This window comes from Salvelinus namaycush, chromosome 21 (assembly GCF_016432855.1).
Source record: "Salvelinus namaycush isolate Seneca chromosome 21, SaNama_1.0, whole genome shotgun sequence".
NCBI lineage: Eukaryota > Metazoa > Chordata > Actinopteri > Salmoniformes > Salmonidae > Salvelinus > Salvelinus namaycush.
In genome coordinates, this window is record NC_052327.1 from 47958661 (window position 1) to 47978391 (window position 19731).

The window sequence follows — 19731 nt, forward strand, 5'->3', positions numbered from 1 at the left end:
TATTCGAACTCAATCAGCATGACAGAGTGATCTCCAGCCTTGTCCTCGTCAACACTCACACCTGTGTTAACGAGAGAATCACTGACATGATGTCAGCTAGTCCTTTTGTGGCAGGGCCGAAATGCAGTGGAAATGTTTTTGGGATTCAGTTAATTTGCATGGCAAAGAGGGACTTTGCAATTAATTGCAATTCATCTGATCACTCTTCATAACATTCTGGAGTATATGCAAATTGCCATCATACAAACTGAGGCAGCAGACTTTGTGAAAATTTATATTTGTGTCATTCTCAAAACTTTTGGCCACGACTGTATATGTGATTGTATAAGACGTGAGTCATGCTTGAGACAGTTGACAAAAACCTCAATAAAATGATCCTGTCATTTGTTTCCATGACAAAACAGGGTGAAGATGCTATCTTTCTGTTTCCGTTGAATGCTTGCTCACTACCGTACGGGCCATACCAACTACTACAAAAGCTTTACCCAGGGGTATTGCCGTTCCAACCTTTTCTACCTATGTTGCCACACCTGCATCACCAAGCTCTATGCTCCCCCTGGACCCAACATTAATTCCCAATCCCAAGAGTCACGTTCAGTTGACACAATGAACACTAAAGAAATGTATCTTCAAAAGCTTTGTAAATAGGATGTATCTGTATGTTGTCATCTGTGTCCGTATAGAGGGAATCATGGTGCTGCTATCTCAGAAGCTGTTGAAACTGATGAATGAATTGATAATTGAGTATTATCTCTCACAGATAAAGCAATATGGCTGAGTAAAGTGAATAACATTTTTGTGTTTTTTTATCAACTCACTCTCCACTCATCCAGATATGTTGACTGGAATTGTATAATGATATTGTAAATACATGAAAACACATACATAAATAAATACTGTAATACATCTAATTTCTAATGATTACATTTGTGTGGTGTCTGTATTTCTCATGTGGCTGTGGTTCTGAAAATATTGTTTAACGTTGATGTTAAGAATAGTCCCTGTACATTAAAATAGTCTCTGAAAGATAATCCCTATTCTAGGACTTCTAATGTACAGATATAAATACATGTGAAAGTGTACATGTCTATATATAAAGTCCTTTATTTACAACAGAATGCATCTGAAGCTGCTTATTCAACCTACAGTACTAGTGTTTTGGTGATAACTCTCAATACAGATATTATGTGAGGAGTGTATATCGGAGTACAACGGTTTAATGGCATAATTATCTGCAGGACAGAAGGTTTAGCTATGTCTTCTGATCACACTACCTCCTCTTGTAAATCTAAGATAGTTTCACTATTGTATGACATACCCTTTTGACTTTCACATTTTTGCTCAGTGTGTTTATAGTCTACAAAGTTCTACTATTGCGTGCCCTAGCAGCCCTTCCCTTCCTTATCCTTTCTATGGGTGTATTGTTATATTGAGCTATAGCTCTCCTTATCTTAATTTGAGCTGGGGTTATTTATGGGTCAGATGGTGAATTCAGAGAAGTACATTTCCAAGAATTTCAGCTATATTTGACCCATACTGACAAAATGTAGACAGGATATAACCTTTTAAAACTTTGTTTGTGTCATCCTCGACGATTGTAAGTGCATTGTGTCCACATAATGTGGTTGTATTTTATGTTTTTTTAATGGTCAAATAAATCAAATAAAAAATACAGTATATCTTGTCCCAGGCAAGATACAGTACATATCTGGTACTATTATGGTTCCAAAGACTCAGAACGTTGGATCATATAGTGCTTGCAACCTCATAATATACTGTGTTGTTTTGTGAAAGGGCCACATACGGAATGAGTTAACTGTATAACTCACTTTGGAGTAAAATTGTCTGCTTATACCTGAAAAATATATATATTCTTATTTATCACTTATACATATTAACAATGCTGATACACCAATTAGTTAAGTAAAGGTGCATGTGGAAAGTGAAATTATTAACGAATAAAAAACCAACATTTTCTGTAGTACAATTGCATTTTATTGGACTTCATTTATTCTATATTTATTCCACTGAGCTTTTATTTTGTACTATTTTTCAAATGAATTACTTCTATTTGTATTACTGTCACATTTTTGAGAGGTGAATCTGCAAGTACGCATTTCATTGTACTGTGTACACCATGTGTATCCTGTGCATGTGACAAATAAACTTGACTTGACGTAATTGCTATATGGGGCCAAATGGGGCCATTTTGGATTTGTCGAACATCTCATTCCAACATCATGGGCATTAATATGGAGTTGGTCCCCCCTTTGCTGCTATAACAGCCTCCACTCTTCTGGGAAGGCTTTCCACTAGATGTTGGAACATTGCTGCGGTGACTAATGTTGGGCGATTAAGCCTGGCTCGCAGTCGGCGTTCCAATTCATCCCAAAGGTGTTCGGTGAGGTTGAAGTCAGGGCTCTGTGCATGCCAGTCAAGTTCTTCCACACCAATCTCAACAAACTATTTCTGTATGGACCTCACTTTGTGCACGGGGGTATTGTCATACTGAAAAAGGAAAGGGCCTTCCCCAAACTGTTGCCGCATTCTCCTAGCATCCACCAAACCCAGATTAATCCGGCGGGTTGCCAGATGGTGAAGCGTGATTCATCACTCCAGAGAACGTGTTTCCACTGCTCCAGAGTCCAATGACGGCGAGCTTTACACCACTCCATCCGACGCTTGGGATTGCGCATGGTGATCTTAGGCTTGTGTGCAGGTGCTACGCGCTTCAGCACTCGGCGGTCCCATTCTGTGAGCTTGTTTGGCCTACCACTGAGCCGTTGTTGCTCCTAGATGTTTCCACTTTAAAATAACAGCACTTACAGTTGAACGGGGCAGCTCTAGCAGGGCAGAAATTTGGCAAACTGATTTGTTGGGAAGGTGGCATCCTATGACGGTGCCACGTTGCCAATGACGGTGCCATGTTGCCTATGATGGTGCCAACTCACTGAGCTCTTCAGTAAGGCCATTCTAATGCCAATGTTCGCCTATGGAGATTGCATGGCTGTATGCTAAATTTTATACACCTGTCAGCAACGGGTGTGGCTGAAATAGCCGCATCCACTAATTTGAAGGGGTGTCCACATACTTTTGTATAGATAGTGTCCCTCGTCACAGACATATTTCAGACAGATGTTTGTGCTTATAAAGTAGCCTAGGTCAGAAAGACCATAAGTTGCGACCTGTTGCCTTTGTCGGTCATTTGGAAAACAGAAGTGAACAACCAGGTATATACATTTTTGTTAATAGTTTTCTTCTTTAAAAAACTGCCTGAAGCAAGCACTGTAAGTTATGATCCTTACTGGCCATTGCTTTGCTGTGGGATGTTCCTGTATCATCCATTAGATGACAATGTTGAGTGCAATTAATGTAACCAACATTAACCCAGTTCAAATGACTCTGCTTGTATTTTATTTTTATTTTTTGTAGCATCATGAAGCTAATTTAACATTTAAATTATTTTATGCATATAATTTGTAAGGAATTGTATTAGATATTGGTAACTTGTTTTAACAACTTCTCAACATTAGCTATGGTTGACACAATATACACACTCCCTTTTATATTGGACATATGCTGGACTCATTGGACACATGCACGACACCCACAACTCCCCTCCCCCATGACAATCACTCAGACACACACAACTCAGGGTTGGAGCTCCAGACAAAGAACTACCTCAGGAACCAATGGAACGTGGACACCAGGCCTGTACAGGACTACCCAAGACCCAGATCGACCAATCGGAAGGCCAGACTCGCAGATCAACCTACTTTGCTTGTTGTCTATATATAAAACTGTACAACTGTGGAAACTCTCCCTTTTCCTGACGACCCCATACGGATCAGATAGAAAGAGCCGTGCTGCACGCTTTGCATAATATTTTTACACTTGAATAAACCTGCCTTATTATAAAATTATCCACCTCGTCCTATGTCTCCACTTGGTCTCCTGTCTCAAGTAAAACGAATTATCAACAAACTTGGTAGCAGAGGATGGTTAAAACATATTTGAATTCGGCCCAATAGAAAATTCATCGGACAGGAGACGAGAGGGAGAAAGATTCAAGAAGGAGAGGTGACCCGCTCGAGGGAGACGTCGGCGATTCAACTCACCCAGGAAACTGATCAAAGAGCTCGAAAATATTAAGGTAAGCAGAGCCGGTTTAATCAAAATCTGCATATTGTATTATAGCCAATATCTAAATTCAATGATCAGAAGTACTGAGGTGAGTGTGAATTGTTGCTAAATTTATGTGGAATTGTTTAGAATCTAAGGCATTGTGTAAAGATATTTGCGAAGTATAAAATCAAGTCGAATTAGTAATCTGGAACTAGTTGAATTATTCTTCAACTAGGAGTATCGGGGATAAATCTAAGCTTGAGGCTGTTCAAGTCGAATTAGTAATCTGGAACTAGTTGAATTGTTCTTCAACTAGGAGTATCGGGGATAAATCTAAGCTTGACGCCGTTCAAGTCGAATTAGTAATCTGGGACTAGTGGACATGGCACCCCACTAGGAGCATCGGGGATAAACCTAAGCTTGATATAGGAGTAATGGTATTAAACTTGAAACTCAAAGTGTTGAAATGTAATGTAGCCTGTTCAAGTCGTATTAGTAATCTGAGGCTAGTGGATATGGCACTCCACTAGAAGCATCGGTGATAAATCTAAGCTTGGCGTATTGGGATTCAAGTTGCATTAGTAATCTGGGACTAGTCGAAATATTCTTCAACTAGGAGCATCGGTGATAAATCTAAGCTTGAAATAGGAGTAATGGTATTTAAACCTGAAACTCTCCAAATTAATGTGAGTGACTGAACGTTCCACGAGACCGATTGCTACTAATTAGCCATATGCTAGGTTGAGGCTGTGTTTAAGTGACCGCCGAGTCAGATTGTGGGAGCTGCTGTGAAGCAGCTATTTTTCTGCTGATAAATTGACCTGGTTTTTCCCTCTGGTGCTGTTGGCAAATCCTTAAGGGTTAGAATTAATTTGATAATTATTCTAGAAGCGCTAGGATACACCATATATTGTCCTAAAAGGACACGTTTGAAATACTTTGGGAAAGTATTTAATTAATTAAGTTAGTTTTTGAGTTTTCAGTTTTTTAATTAGTTTTTGAGAAAAATGAGTCCTAGAATTAATTAAATATTTATTCTAGAAACGCTTGAATATACTAATATAATGTCACGAAAGGACATTTCTGAAATGTTTTGGCAAAGTATTTAAATAATCGAAAAAGTGAAAACGAATAATAACTGTTTGAAAATAGTTCCTAAAATTATTATTATATTTAAAATAGAAGCGCTAGATAATACTAGTAGAGTGTTCCAAAAGGATATTGCCGAAATACTTTGGGAAAGTATTTAATTAATTCGCCAAACATAAAGCAATAACATTCTTTGTACACAAGGGGGAGACAGACACCAGAGATAAGACTGTGTCAGCACCAGAGATACATTGTTAGTTTTGGCCAGTGATGGGCTAAGTGCACCAAGATAATAATAGACCCAGACATAGCTCAACGACAAAATGACCACGACTATCGTCCCCAAACACAAATTCAACGAATATTTAGATCAGAGAATGAAAGACAGAGCAGGCGGGAAATTACACTACAAACCCGTTAAAAGAGTTTGGGAAGAAGTGAGGCTGAGATGGATTCAAGCAGGCTTCCTTAGTGGAGTCGCCCCATCAAAAGGGCAACTCCTCATTATGGAGAAAGAATTGGAGGAAGCAGTGAAGCAAGGGATAGAATGTGAAGTTGATAAGAATAAGAGTCACTTATTTAAAAAAGAAGGGACAAAGCAGAGGGAGAAGGCAGAGGCTGAGATGAAAATAGGATTATGGGCAATTGAGGAAATTAGAAAAGCTCTCCCTTACCGGAAACCTGATATGATGGGAGTGGTCACTGGAGCACCAACTGACACCAAAGAGGGCAGGCCCAACAATAATGACGCCCCACCTACCACCACAGCAGCCCCATCGGCCCCAACCCATCTCAGGGGCACTGTGGGGTTAATGGCAATTCCCCAGGCTCAGTTCAACTCCCATGTGCATCACCACATTACCCAATACAATAAGGGTAAGGGAGGGGCTGAAACACAAATCCAGTCCCTACAGGTACAACTTTTGAAACTACAATTGAAAGAGGCCCAGAAAGGAGAGAAACCCAAGAAACAGATGGTGGCTGAAGACCAACAAGAAATCTCACAAATCATTAAAAAAACTGTTTCCCGAATGATACAGCAACAACAACTACCCATCTTCACCCAGCAGGGACCACCTATACACCCACCCCAGGAGCAGCCATTCCAACTGCCGTATGCCTACCCGCTTCAGCCATACCCTTCGTCGGAACCACCACTACAACCCTACTACCCACTACCACAATCAAACTATTCACCCACATGGGGACAGCCCCAGAGGTACTCTGGATCTTATGGAAGCTGTCATAATTGTAAACAAGCTGGGCATATGGTGCGACAGTGTCCGCACCCAATAACCCCGGCCCAAAGCCAGTTTCTGGCCAAAAGGGGACGAGGATACGCCCCTAGACCAAGGGGGAGTCAGGCCAATGATGTATCAACCACGTGCGGCCCTTCAACCCGCATACAATCACCCCAATCCAGACCCGAATCAGCAATCACCTCCCCCTTTTCAGGGCATGGCTGACGAATATGCCCCATGGCCCTGAAGCTGCTCACCACTAACCTACACTCATCATTGACCTGGACTACTGAAGCATCAAAGGCTTTTGCACTCTTGAAAACAGATCTCTAAGTGGCAGTAGCCCTAACAGCACCTGAAAAAAAACAAGTTCCATCTGGATGTTTCTGAAAAAGAAGGATTTACATCATCCATCCTTTTCCAGAACCTAGAGGGGGAGAGAAGAGTGTTGAGGTATCACTCCTCCAAACTGGACTACATTGAAGAAGGACAAACCACATGCTCCAGGTATGTGGCTGCAGTGGCAAAAGCTATTGGAAAAACAGCCCACATGATAATGTGCCATCCATTGGAAATCCACACCCACCATGGGGTTGCAGCATATCTGATGAGCAAAGAATTCACGTTCAGCGCTGAAAGGAAAACGGAAATCCAGAATAAATGCACACAATCACACATCACATTTGTCAACACTGACAAAAACATGGCAGACGCACTCAATGCTGAAGGTCTACCCCACTCCTGTGCAGAAAGAGCTGCACAGGAACTGAAACGGAGACCTGACCTGGGGAACGAACCACTCACCAACACACACAGATATGGGGAAAGACAATGTGACAAATGGAAAAAAGGTACCTGTTAGTTATGGTAGACAGGTTCTCTAAATGGGTTGAGGCAATACCAACAGCAGGGGAGGATGCAAAATAGGTCATTAGGTGGCTGCAAACCGAACTCATGTGTATTGTTTAATGACAAACGCTCCATGTACCAATAGGGTCGGATGTGTAAATGTCAACTGATTAATGGATGTTGTTTAATGATGGGGTTAGTGTACAGGCCACAATCTCATAAGTCTCGTGGAACGCGCCAATCAAATGTATGTGCAGGTTTGAAGTTGATTTGGGTTAAAGTCCTGCCCCTGGCGTTGCTGGCCATGATAGCCTCTCCAGGTGCAGGCACCCATCTCTCTCCTCATGAGACAATGGCTGGAGGAGTCATGCTGGGTTCACCAAGGAAGGGAGGTCATATGCCCGCCCTTGATGTACAACAAATTGTAATGTTTGATAATTGACGGAACTTTCTGCAGCTCTCTCCACACAGATTCACAAGGTCCAACGGGGAAGCAGAAGGGAGATCTGGCACAAGGAAGGTAAAAAATTGGTGACTGGGTGGGGTTAATGTCCACAAGAGAAAGTGGCTAGAACCCAGGTGGACTGGACTGTACGAAGTGGGGGAGGTTACTTCACACTCAGTCCAGGTCAAAGGTAAATCAGGCGCACCTTGGCACCACCTCACACATTGCACTCCAGCCCCAATCCCTTCTAGAACACTGACAGAAGTCAGAGCTGATTTAAACAGCTTAAATTCGATTCCAAAGGAAGACATTCCTGACTCAGGTGATGCGGAATCAAACTCCGCCTCCCCTGATAAAGGAACCTCGCCCAGTTAGAGGGATATTTCTCCCTCCCTGGGCAAGGCTAGGGATATCTGGCCCCTTATTTGTGATATTCCTACTGATATTTGGGGTGTCCCTGGGCACTTTCACATGGTTAATAGAATAACTATAACCGGATCCCCATGGATGTATGTCACGGACACTCTAGTCTAACTAGGTAATAATAGATTAAAAAATTTAAAAAAATTAAAAAATTTAGAAAACAATAGTTAAAATAAGAAACTAAAATGGCTCGAATTGAGAAGGTTGAATAAGAGTGGGTGGAGAGCTGTGCAGAGAATGGACAGAAGATGGCAGTATTGCAGCACCCAATGGTCTCCCAGCCGACTGGTTGAATGCTGGTGACATAATTTTGTTTTTTGGAGTAAACATTAAGGTTAAGGGTTTCCGTGTACCCAGAGATAAGATATCTTAAAAGAATACACTCATATGGGAATAGGAGTTTTACTTTCTGAGTTTTATTTAGGCAAGGGACTTTGAGAAGATAAAGGGTTCTTTTGGTATGTTTAGATATGGAACACGAATGTAGGTGTAACATTTTGACCTGTTTTCTGTTTCCATTGCATTTTCCGGCGACTTGATCACTCGCGGGGAAATGTGGTGAGAATAATGAGATTGTGTCATTTGGGATACTAGTTTTGAGGTAAATTGATTATAATAGAGTTTATAACTCTTGACCATAAGGTAAGCATTTGTATTGGCCATTAGAAGATAAAGATAGGTTAATTAAGGTTATGTTAGGACTTTAAAGATTGACACTATAAGACCTGTTGTTATTTTTAAATCCATGCAGATAAAGTCAAAACAGTGAGACACTTAGTTAATATTGTAAAGGAACACATAGAAAAAGGCAGACAGATGGGTCTACCCCGCACTGTTGAGACCTTGAAGGTTTGAGAGCAGAGTGGGGAGGGTGGACCAGGAAATGAGCAAGGTGGGCTGTGAAATAAGATAGGAGGGAAATGGGTTAACATATATAAGCAGCACAGATACATTTCAAAGTAGATAGGTCACTTGACAGAGAATTGGAAAAGAATAGATATGGATGTGCGCCCAGGGGAGAATTGGATATGCGGGGAATAGAAGGGACGTTCCTATAATATGATGTACAAGGTTATTATTTAGAGTAGGTAAGGTTGATACCTGGCCAGAGCCAGGTATCAAACGAAGGAGGGTACATTGTGGACTGGGAAAGGATGGGGCCCATTGGATAATAAACTTATTTAAAATTAAACATTTATAGCTAAAAAATTAGGCATAGAAGTTAAATATATAATCAGAAAGAACAAATGAGGAACTGTTTGTTAACCAAACCTGTATGTCCAAGAGTTTATACATTGCAGGTGAATCAAGGGAGAAGGTGAATCACTCGACCTGGGGGCATATCGCACTTGGAGGGTGAGACACACTGACACTGCCGAATGATCACAGAGTTAAGGAGAAGAACCGTTGCTAATAGAGCTCGGGGATCAACTCCTTAATGAAGAATCCCTGACCCTGACCTCTCAACCCTGTGTACGTTCATAGAAGTGAAAGTGTTGCTTGATCTCTGGCTGATGATGTGTTCTCTGGGAGAGGGTGGGGTTTTACAGGACTGCTTGTAGTCCTGAGCTGTTTGATCAGGATACGATGGGGATGTTACCATCGCGGTGCTGCCAGAACCACCACCAGTTCCAACGGACCAGGGTTCAGCCGGTCTCCTCCACCACTTCAAGACCAAGTCCCACGCCATCACCTAAGCTCTCCAATCTGGTACAGATAATAAATATAAAAGACATCTCAGATAGTGAACATTTGGGGACTGAAACTGGTTATGAGGAAAGGGAGAATATGTGGTTGGCCTACAAAACACTTAATAGAAAGGACTGTGTCGTATGTGGACATGCCAGACCTATTCTGGCTGCTCACCCATTTGTCCTAAGTAATGGGGAAGGTTGGATGTGCATATTGGAAAAGTTCAAGCCAAATTCAACCCTGTGTAAGACTCTGAGTCTTGTGTTCCCAGTGGTCCCTCCCCAGAAGGTACCGTGGGGAGTTAAGGCATATGGGGGACATAACAGCTGTATCACTGGTACAGGTAGAGGTATAGACTATGGAGGGCTCCCTGCTACTACCTGCATCACTAATACCACTATTAACTAGAGGTGTTGCTGATGTATGGTGGATGTGTGGACCTGCCAGGCGGTTGACCCTATTTTTGAAAGGAAATTGTCGTTGCTCATGTGCTTTGGCCAGTCTGATACCACCATTGCCTATTATTATAGCTAATCAACTTCTGGGAGCTACACAGGACACAGAGGCTTGGGACCAACCCAGGAGACGGCAGAAACGTGACGCTCCTTGGTCCGAGGGTACAGATAACATGCACACCAACCTGTTGGGGGTCCCAATAGGGGTCCCCCACGAATTCCAGACATTAACCAGGAATGATGGCCTGTGGCATCTGATGCCCATCATTGGCCCAGCTATTGTTGATGCTAAAACAAAAGGTCTGGATCAATTATATCTACTATAATTAATGATGATTTGTCAAACACACCCACACAGGACTTACAGGGATGGCTGAACAATTGGATGCTACCTCACAAACCAGTAGACACAATAGACTAACACTGGACATAAGTCTGGCCAACAAGGGAGGTGTAACAGTGTTGCACGTTTGTTCCTAACAATACTAGTCCGGATGGGAGCATTTCAAAAGCTCTGAGTGGGTTGGCAAGGTTATCAGTGGAGATGAAGGGTCTTGCAGGTGTGGAGGAGAGTGGACTGTTCCCCTGGCTGGGTGGTTGTTTTGGTAAGTACACTGCAATGATGATTACTGGATTTCTGACACTAGTTGTTGTTTTTCATTTCTGTGTAGCCTGTATCGTACCTTGTTTGAAGAAGTTTGTTACAGATGTGTAAGGGGCCTCTGGTATGATGCCGCTGCTTGATGCTCCAGTTGGAGAGGCTGATACGAAAACGAGCTTCCGCAGGAGAGTGGACTGACAGAGGAGGACCCTTGGTTTGCTGTAGATGATGTTGTTGAATGAATAAAAAGTGATGTTTGTCCTCCCTGTGGTGAAGGTTTGAAGTTCCCGGGTGGCGACGAGCCCACCTGGTACAGGTTGTATAGAGGGATGGACCGGAGGGTTTAACATATTCTCGTTTTTTGGTTTACTAATGTGTGGTTGGCCACTCCAGGAGTAGTTATTGGAGTGGTCTCCTTTTTGGTCCTTGCTCATTTACGACTCAACTTACATTGATGCTATTGGTGTCCCTAGGGGGTGCCAGATGAATATAAACTGGTGGACCAAGTGAAAGCTGGGTTTGAATCTTCTGTCTGTTGGTGGTGAACAGTTAATAAAAATGTGGACAGAATTAACTACATTCATTTTAATGTCCAGAAACTGGGCAATTGGACTCAACAAGGCTTCGAGGCGGTCCATGGACAATTGGCAGCTACGTCCCTGATGGCATTTCAAAATAGAATCGCGGTTGATATGTTATTGGCTGAACGCGGGGGGGTCTGTGCAAATGTTTGGTGAACAGTGTTGTACTTTCATTCCCAATAACACAGCTACGGATGGGAGTCTGACTGTAGCATTGGAGGGACTTCGTACCCTTAATGGTAAGATGAAACAGCATTCTGGAGTGGACACTACTATGTGGGACTCATGGATGGATGCTTTTGGTAAATATAAGACGCTGGTTTCCTCCATCCTAGTATCAATTTCTGTTTTTGCGGCCATTCTTGTACTTTGTGGATGCTGTTGCATTCCATGTGCGCGCACGCTTGCTAGCCGTGTTATAACTGCAGCCATAGACCCTAATCAGGAAAGGGCCCAAATGTTCCCATTGCTTGAGGATGGGGAAGCTGGACCTGTCTATCTATTTGAGGACTAAGATACTTTTATGTCACGTCTCTTGTGAGACGTGAAGAGAGGGAATTAAAAAAAAATTTGTCTTCTGACAAATTTTATCCCTTAGCTTTGTCTTTTTATATACTTTTATGTCACGTCTCTTGTGAGACGTGAAGAGAGGGAATCAAAAATTTGTCTTCTGACAAATTTTATCCTTTAGTTTTGTCTTTTTATATACTTTATGTCACGTCTCTTGTGAGACGTGAAGAGGGGGATTTGTAAGGAATTGTATTAGATATTGGTAACTTGTTTTAACAACTTCTCAACATTAGCTATGGTTGACACAATATACACACTCCCTTTTATATTGGACATATGCTGGACTCATTGGACACATGCACGACACCCACAACTCCCCTCCCCCATGACAATCACTCAGACACACACAACTCAGGGTTGGAGCTCCAGACAAAGAACTACCTCAGGAACCAATGGAACGTGGACACCAGGCCTGTACAGGACTACCCAAGACCCAGATCGACCAATCGGAAGGCCAGACTCGCAGATCAACCTACTTTGCTTGTTGTCTATATATAAAACTGTACAACTGTGGAAACTCTCCCTTTTCCTGACGACCCCATACGGATCAGATAGAAAGAGCCGTGCTGCACGCTTTGCATAATATTTTTACACTTGAATAAACCTGCCTTATTATAAAATTATCCACCTCGTCCTATGTCTCCACTTGGTCTCCTGTCTCAAGTAAAACGAATTATCAACAATAATACACTTTAACACCATAGACATGGGCTTATATGGTTTGGTCATTTATTCAGCATAATACACGAATATTGACAGTGATTGAATCCAATATCTCTTAAGAAGATAACGTTTTCGGTATCTCTAAAGATAATATTTGCCTAATAATGTTATATTGTTCAAAATTCTGATCTTCACAGGTTTCAGGTAGGCCTATTAAAATGTACTCAGACAATACATTTTATTTTCTCAGCGTTGACAGGCAAGATGCGTCGACGTGTAGTCCTAGTGACGACACGAGAGACGGATGCTTCGTGGACCACTTTTCTTTTAAAAAATCGAGAGATGGCGTCCTGCATCCCGTGAATAATCAAAAATGATTATAAAGAATTGATGAAGAGGTCACTCTACCGTAATGTATCATTATGCTACGACCCCTCAATTGAAGTAGGCTAATAATCGTCATCTTTCACTGATAGAAACAGCATTTATTTTGGTGCTGTTCTGCAATAGCCTATTCGTATTCCACCTGGCTTTCCCACATTTAACAGGGGGGGTTGGTTCCGCTGCGTTTGTTTCAGCATCCTCCAACTTCCGCCTCTGCGTGTCCAACGCAAGGAGACAGGGAGAGAAGGGTGATGGCTGCCGGTGGAGGATGCGGGGAGACTGTGGATCAGTACCGAGCGGAGGTGGAGCGGCTTACCCAGGAACTTGCGGAAGCGAACAGAGAGAAGATAAGGGCGGCAGAATGCGGTCTTGTTGTGTTGGATGAGAACCAGACTCTAAAGCACCAGTATGCCGATCTGGAATCGGAACAGGAGACGCTGAAGCAAGAGTTGGAACAATTACAAGAGGTAGGTTATACAGTATGTTACAGTAGGATACAGCCTTTCTTTCCTTAGTCAAGAGAATTCAATGCTGGATGGGTCAATCAGTACCAAACCTATTATTAGATCATTTTATTAGGCTACATGAAATGGCAAGATACATATATTGTATATAAACTATAGCATGTTTATTTAAATTTGGGTGAGCTTATTGCCGTATGTTGGTAAATTCTGAGACATTAATGACATATTATTTGTATGGAAAAGGTGTGTGTGTGTGTGTGTGTGTGTGTGTGTGTGTGTGTGTGTGTGTGTGTGTGTGTGTGTGTGTGTGTGTGTGTGTGTGTGTGTGTGTGTGTGTGTGTGTGTGTGTGTGTGTGTTACAGATACAGAGCATAGTTTAAGCAGAAAATCTGTCAGACAGAGCCAGAGCTGCTGCTCCTGTTGCTGCTGGAGTGAATTGTGCTTTTATAAACCCAGTGGTGGAAAAAGTACCAAATTGTCATACTTGAGTAAAAGTAAAGATACCGTAATAGAAAATGTCTCAAGTTAAAGTGAAAGTCATCAAGTAAAATGTTACTTGAGTAAAAGTCTGAAAGTATTTGGTTTTAAATATACTCAAGAATCAAAAGTAAAAGTATAAATAATTTCAAATTCCTTATATTAAGCAAACCAGATGGCACCATTTTCTTGTTTTTTTAATTCATGGATTGCCAGGGGCATGCTCCAACACTCAGAAATGATTTACAAATGCAGCATGTGTTTAGTGAGTCTGCCAGATCAGAGGCAGTAGGGATGACCAGGGATGTTCTCTTGATAAGTGTGTGAATTAGACCATTTTCCTTTCCTGCTAAGCATTCAAAATGTAACGAGTACTTTTGGGTGTCAGGGAAAATGTATGTGTATGTTTATATCTGTGGGTTAGTTTACCCATGGGCATGGGGTTGTTGCTGTGAGGTCATTATGAGCTAATAAGTAATACAGTTCTATCATTCATATACTATCATTTTTGATAACAATGAACTTGGATAGAAGATGTAAAAATATAACCATAGACCAGATATTCCCCCTCTGTATCACTTATGTTAGTGAGATATACACTTTAGTTGTTTTCTTCCGATAAAGAGCCAGACAGAAGCTGTATTGTGTTATTCATCTCTGAAGTGTTTCATTGTTACTGTAAAGAATAGCATAAACTCCATAGATACTGAGTTTTGTCTGCCTCCACTTGCTAGAGCTTGAATAATGTATGACTATGTGTTTATGAATTCTGTCATTACTGCAAACATGCATGAAGCAACAGGAAGAGGCAGCTGCTGACAGAGCTCAAAGCTCAAGGTCCTTATGGACATGGGGAAGCTATAGGGCTATTGGGAGGAGAGACTGGAGGCAAGGATGGTCGACGTGGCGTGAGAGGTGGGCAGTAATGGCAGTTTGATATGGAATAACTTCCCTTTGCAAAGCAGCCCGGTTCTATATCAGATTTAACCAGTCATCTCTTACAGTACAGTACATGGGTAACAAGCACTTACAGTCTTAGTTCTCAGGATGTATTTTGCTGGCCTGAATCTAAAGCCTGGATAATCTTGGTCGACCGAAAGTTTTCTGTTTTTTCGACCAATTGATTGGTCGACATTTTTAAAGGTGTATTTTTCCATATATAATGAAATCAATTTAATGAAATCAACTATATGCATTGAGCTTTCTCTGATGCTTTAAGCTTACGGTTTGATTAAATAAGACACATGCCTCAAGAGGGCGCCAGAGATCTAGAAACCAGAAGAAAAAAACTTAACCTGAGCCAACTATTCTCCTCCCGCTCCTGATGGCTTTCGCAGATTCTGCCATTACTCTCCTGAAGTTGCCGGTAAATGGATGCATGAGGAGTCGGCAACCTTTCTCATTTATCTTACCATTTCTGTGTACCAGTTATGGTTTTCATATGTACATTTTTGTGAAACAGTTTATACTGTCTTCATATCTCAAAATCATTGCCATGTGGTGAATCAACATTCTATCCAAATTTAAATGAAAATTATACAAACCTAAAAAGTAACGTATTTTACCATTGCCAACTATATAAAAATAGCCTACATAAAGCCAACAAATAAAAACATTGCAGCCTGCATGTAGAAAATATCCTGATAAAAATGAATATCCTATGAATCTCATTGGCTACACATGGCCTGTATGTAACGAACTTGAAACATTGTATCAACTTTTAACATGGGTCTGGCCTGAAGTTCACACTAGCGAACTAGCAACAATTTATGAAATATTCTGGGCCTTCAGGTTCCTCCGCCAGTGAGCTCGGGACCGACACAGCTGTAGGCTATTTGCGGAAGGGATAAGAAGCCGTGCTTGACTTGGGCAGGAGCTCACCGGAGCTGAGTACCAAATGTTCTACTGCTTGAGCTCCTGTTCCTCTTACAGAATTTTAGCTAAAAGCTATTGTGGGGCTCATGCTACTAAATATAAGCAGTACCAGCATCCAAAATGAGTACCGGTACCTATTTCAGTCCAAGTCAAGCACTGATAAGAAGTAATCAGGTAAGCCTATTTTATGACGTTTCCACTGGATCAGAGCAGGACATTTTCCCTTTCAAGCTGAGTGGTTACCGCGCCTCATTAGCTCATTGTTATGTATGTATCCAAATAAATGTCACTAAAAAACAGCTTAAACATTTGCAAATGCATCTACTTTGCTATTATTCTTAAACATTTGCAAATGCATCTACTTTGCTATTATTCTGGCTTTCTGATGTGACTGTAAATTAGCCATAGTTGGCTAGCTAGAAAGCGTTGCCAGCCAGTATGGCAATGGAACATTTAAAACGAACAATTGGGTCACGTCTATAGATGCAGAACAAAAAGACTGAACGTCTGGGTCGCGTCTCTAGCAACCGAACCGATAGAACGACCAGCCGGCTTGGGTAGCAGCCCTAGATTTGTGTCAGGAATATATCTTGTGGAAGGTTAAAATAGTATGAAAAAATTTATGAAAATAACCTTTTTAATAAAAATATGTCAATTATTATTTTAATATGTTGGTAACCCGTTGAATAAAAGTGATAATGCCCTCGAAGCCGGTGTTTGGAGGACATATTGGCATGGTTTGCCGGCCCTCGACGAACAAGAAACGTGACAATATATCCTCCAAACACTGGCATTATCACTTAAATGGATGTGCACACATTGGCGGGAGAGAGCGCATTCTGGAGAGAGAAGTGCATTGTGCATCTGGGCGCATGTTCAATCTGACGTCTGCGTTGGCTATGCAGCATTTCATGGTGATATGGCCTCAGCAGAAGTCAGGGCATTTTAAAAATGTTGTTTCACCTTTATTTAACCAGGTAAGCTAGTTGAGAACAAGTTCTCATTTACAACTGCGACATGGCCAAGATAAAGCGAAGCAGTGCGACACAAACAACAACACAGAGTTACACATGGAATAATAAAGCGTACAGTCAATAACACAATATGGGAAAAAAGTCTATATACAGTGTGTGCAAATGGCGTGAGGAGGTAAGGCAATAAATAGGCCATAGTAGCAAAGTAATTACAGTTTAGCAAATTAACACTGGGGTGATAGATGAGCAGATGATGATGTGCAAGTAGAAATACTGGTGTGCAAAAGAGCAGAAAAGTAAATAAAAACAATATGGGGATGAGGTAGGTAGATTGGGTGTGCTATTTACAGATGGGCTATGAACAGCTGCAGCAATCGGTTAGCTGATGTTTAAAGTTAGTGAGGGAAATATAAGTCTCCAGCTTCTCCATACTCCATACTTCTTGCGTTTCGCAGAGCTGTTGTCAAGGAAGTGAGTTTGTGTTTATACAGGATGTATAAGGTCCACCAATCATGTCAATGCGGAGCTATACAGAGCCCTCTGCTTTGTTACAAAATGTGGGAGGCGCAATGAGATGGAGTATGCAGCTCGATTTGGCCTCCTCATGCCGATGGAGGAAATTATGTCACACTCTCCATATGGAGCCTCCGACCATCAAGCTCACTGAGATGGGCGCAAATATATATGTACATTTGTTACTGCTCGACTAAAACAATCTCGGTCGATCAACAGCCTAACGACCAAACAATCTAGCAGTTGTTTGGGGTCATTGTGGTCAGCCCTACTGCACTTAGACCTGGGTTTAGACACCTTAGAAAGTTATTAGTGCCATATTTTTGTAGCTAGCCAATGACAGAGTTCCCTTGTCAACTTATTTGAATGTTCGTTAAGTTTAGCCCTGGGCTAAGAAAGTTTATCTTTTACAAGATTCCTAATCTGATATAATTGTGGAATTTCACTCCTTGGTTTTGTCTTGTGTCTTATAGCCAAAGAAATGTTGTCATTATCCTTTTCCCCAAAGCCAGTTTAATACTTCACTTATATACTGTAGTTCACATGCACTCAATCTGGGAATGGCCAACCTGAGCCTGAGAACTGATTGGAGAACATCTGCTCTCTTATTCTCTTTCTCTCATTCTCTATTTCTACCGACACAGTGGGTGTTCTGTTGTTAATCCATGGCTGAGCATATATGTGCCAGATTAGAAAGTCATGATAATATCCCACTGGGCACACACAGGTTGGGTCAACGTTGCTTCCATGTCATTTCAATGAATTTATGTTGAACCAAGATGGAATAAACATTTAATTGACGTCTGTGCCCAGTGGTATAGCACGCTCTGGATGAGGAACTTCAAATATTAAATTCTACATGCATCATGGCTAGTTTTGTGTGCATTTCTGGGTTGTATGCATTCTGGACTTCAAAGGATGGCATGAATATGTTTTTGCTTTCACTAGCACTCAGATTGCAGATCATCAAAATGAACTAGGCCTCCTGCTGAATTTGTATTTATACTTGTTTATTCAGATTGATAAAATATTGATTTTCAAAGCATTTTGTTGTAGTATAGTGTATGATGTTTGTTTGAGTGTGTGTTGTGTTGATGCCACCCTTTCATCTGACGATCGTATCTGAGAGAAATAGAGAGACTGTCACGTTCCTGACCTGTTTTCCATTGTTTTTGTATGTGTTTAGTTGGTCAGGGCGTGAGTTGGGGTGGGCATTCTATGTTATGTGTTTCTATGTTGGGTTAAATGTGTTGCCTGATATGGTTCTCAATTAGAGGCAGGTGTTTCCTCTGATTGAGAACCATATTAAGGTAGGCTGTTCTCACTGTTTGTTTGTGGGTGATTGTCTTCCGTGTTTGTGTTCGTCACCACACGGGACTGTTTCGTTTGTTTAGTCTGTTCCTGTTCGTGCGTTCTTCGTGTTATGTAAGTTCTCATGTTCAGGTCTGTTTAACGTCGTTTGTTGTTTTGTAGTTTGTTCAAGTGTATTTTCGTCTTCGTTATTATTATTAAAATCATCATGTCTACATACCTCGCTGCGTGTTGGTCCGATCCATGCTCCTCCTCGTCTGAGGAGGAGAACGACTTCGACACCCGTTACAGAATCCCCCACCAAACAAGGACCAAGCAGCGTGAAAAGCAACAGCAGCGATCGCAGGATTTCTGGACATGGGAGGAAATACTGGACGGTAAAGGTCCATGGGCTCAACCTGGAGAATATCGCCGCCCTCGTGAAGAGCTGGAGGCAGCTAAAGCCGAGAGGCGGCGGTATGAGGAGGCAGCACGGAAGCAGGAGAAGGATCTGGGCTACACTACGTGGGAGGAGATCGACAGGTGGGCGATCGACCCAAGGAGAGTGCCGGAGCCCGCCTGGGATTCTCTGGCACAGTGTGAGGAGGGATACCGGCGAATGGAGGCAGCACGACGACGCGGTAGGAAGCCTGTTAGTCAAGCCCAAAAATTTATTGGGGGGGGGGGGGGGGCTAAAGGGTAGTGTGGCGAAGTCAGGTAGGAGACCTGCGCCAACTTCCCGATCTTACCGTGGAGAGCGAGAGTACGGGCAGACACCGTGTTATGCGGTAGAGCGCACGGTGTCTCCTGTACGTGTGCATAGCCCGGTGCGGGTTATTCCACCTCCCCGCACTGGCAGGGCTAGATTGAGTATTGAGCCGGATGTCATGAAGCCGGCCCAACGCATCTGGCCACCAGTGCGTCTCCTCGGGCCGGCATACATGGCACCAGCCTTACGCATGGTGTCCCCGGTTCGCCTACATAGCCCAGTGCGGGTTATTCCACCTCCCCGCACTGGTC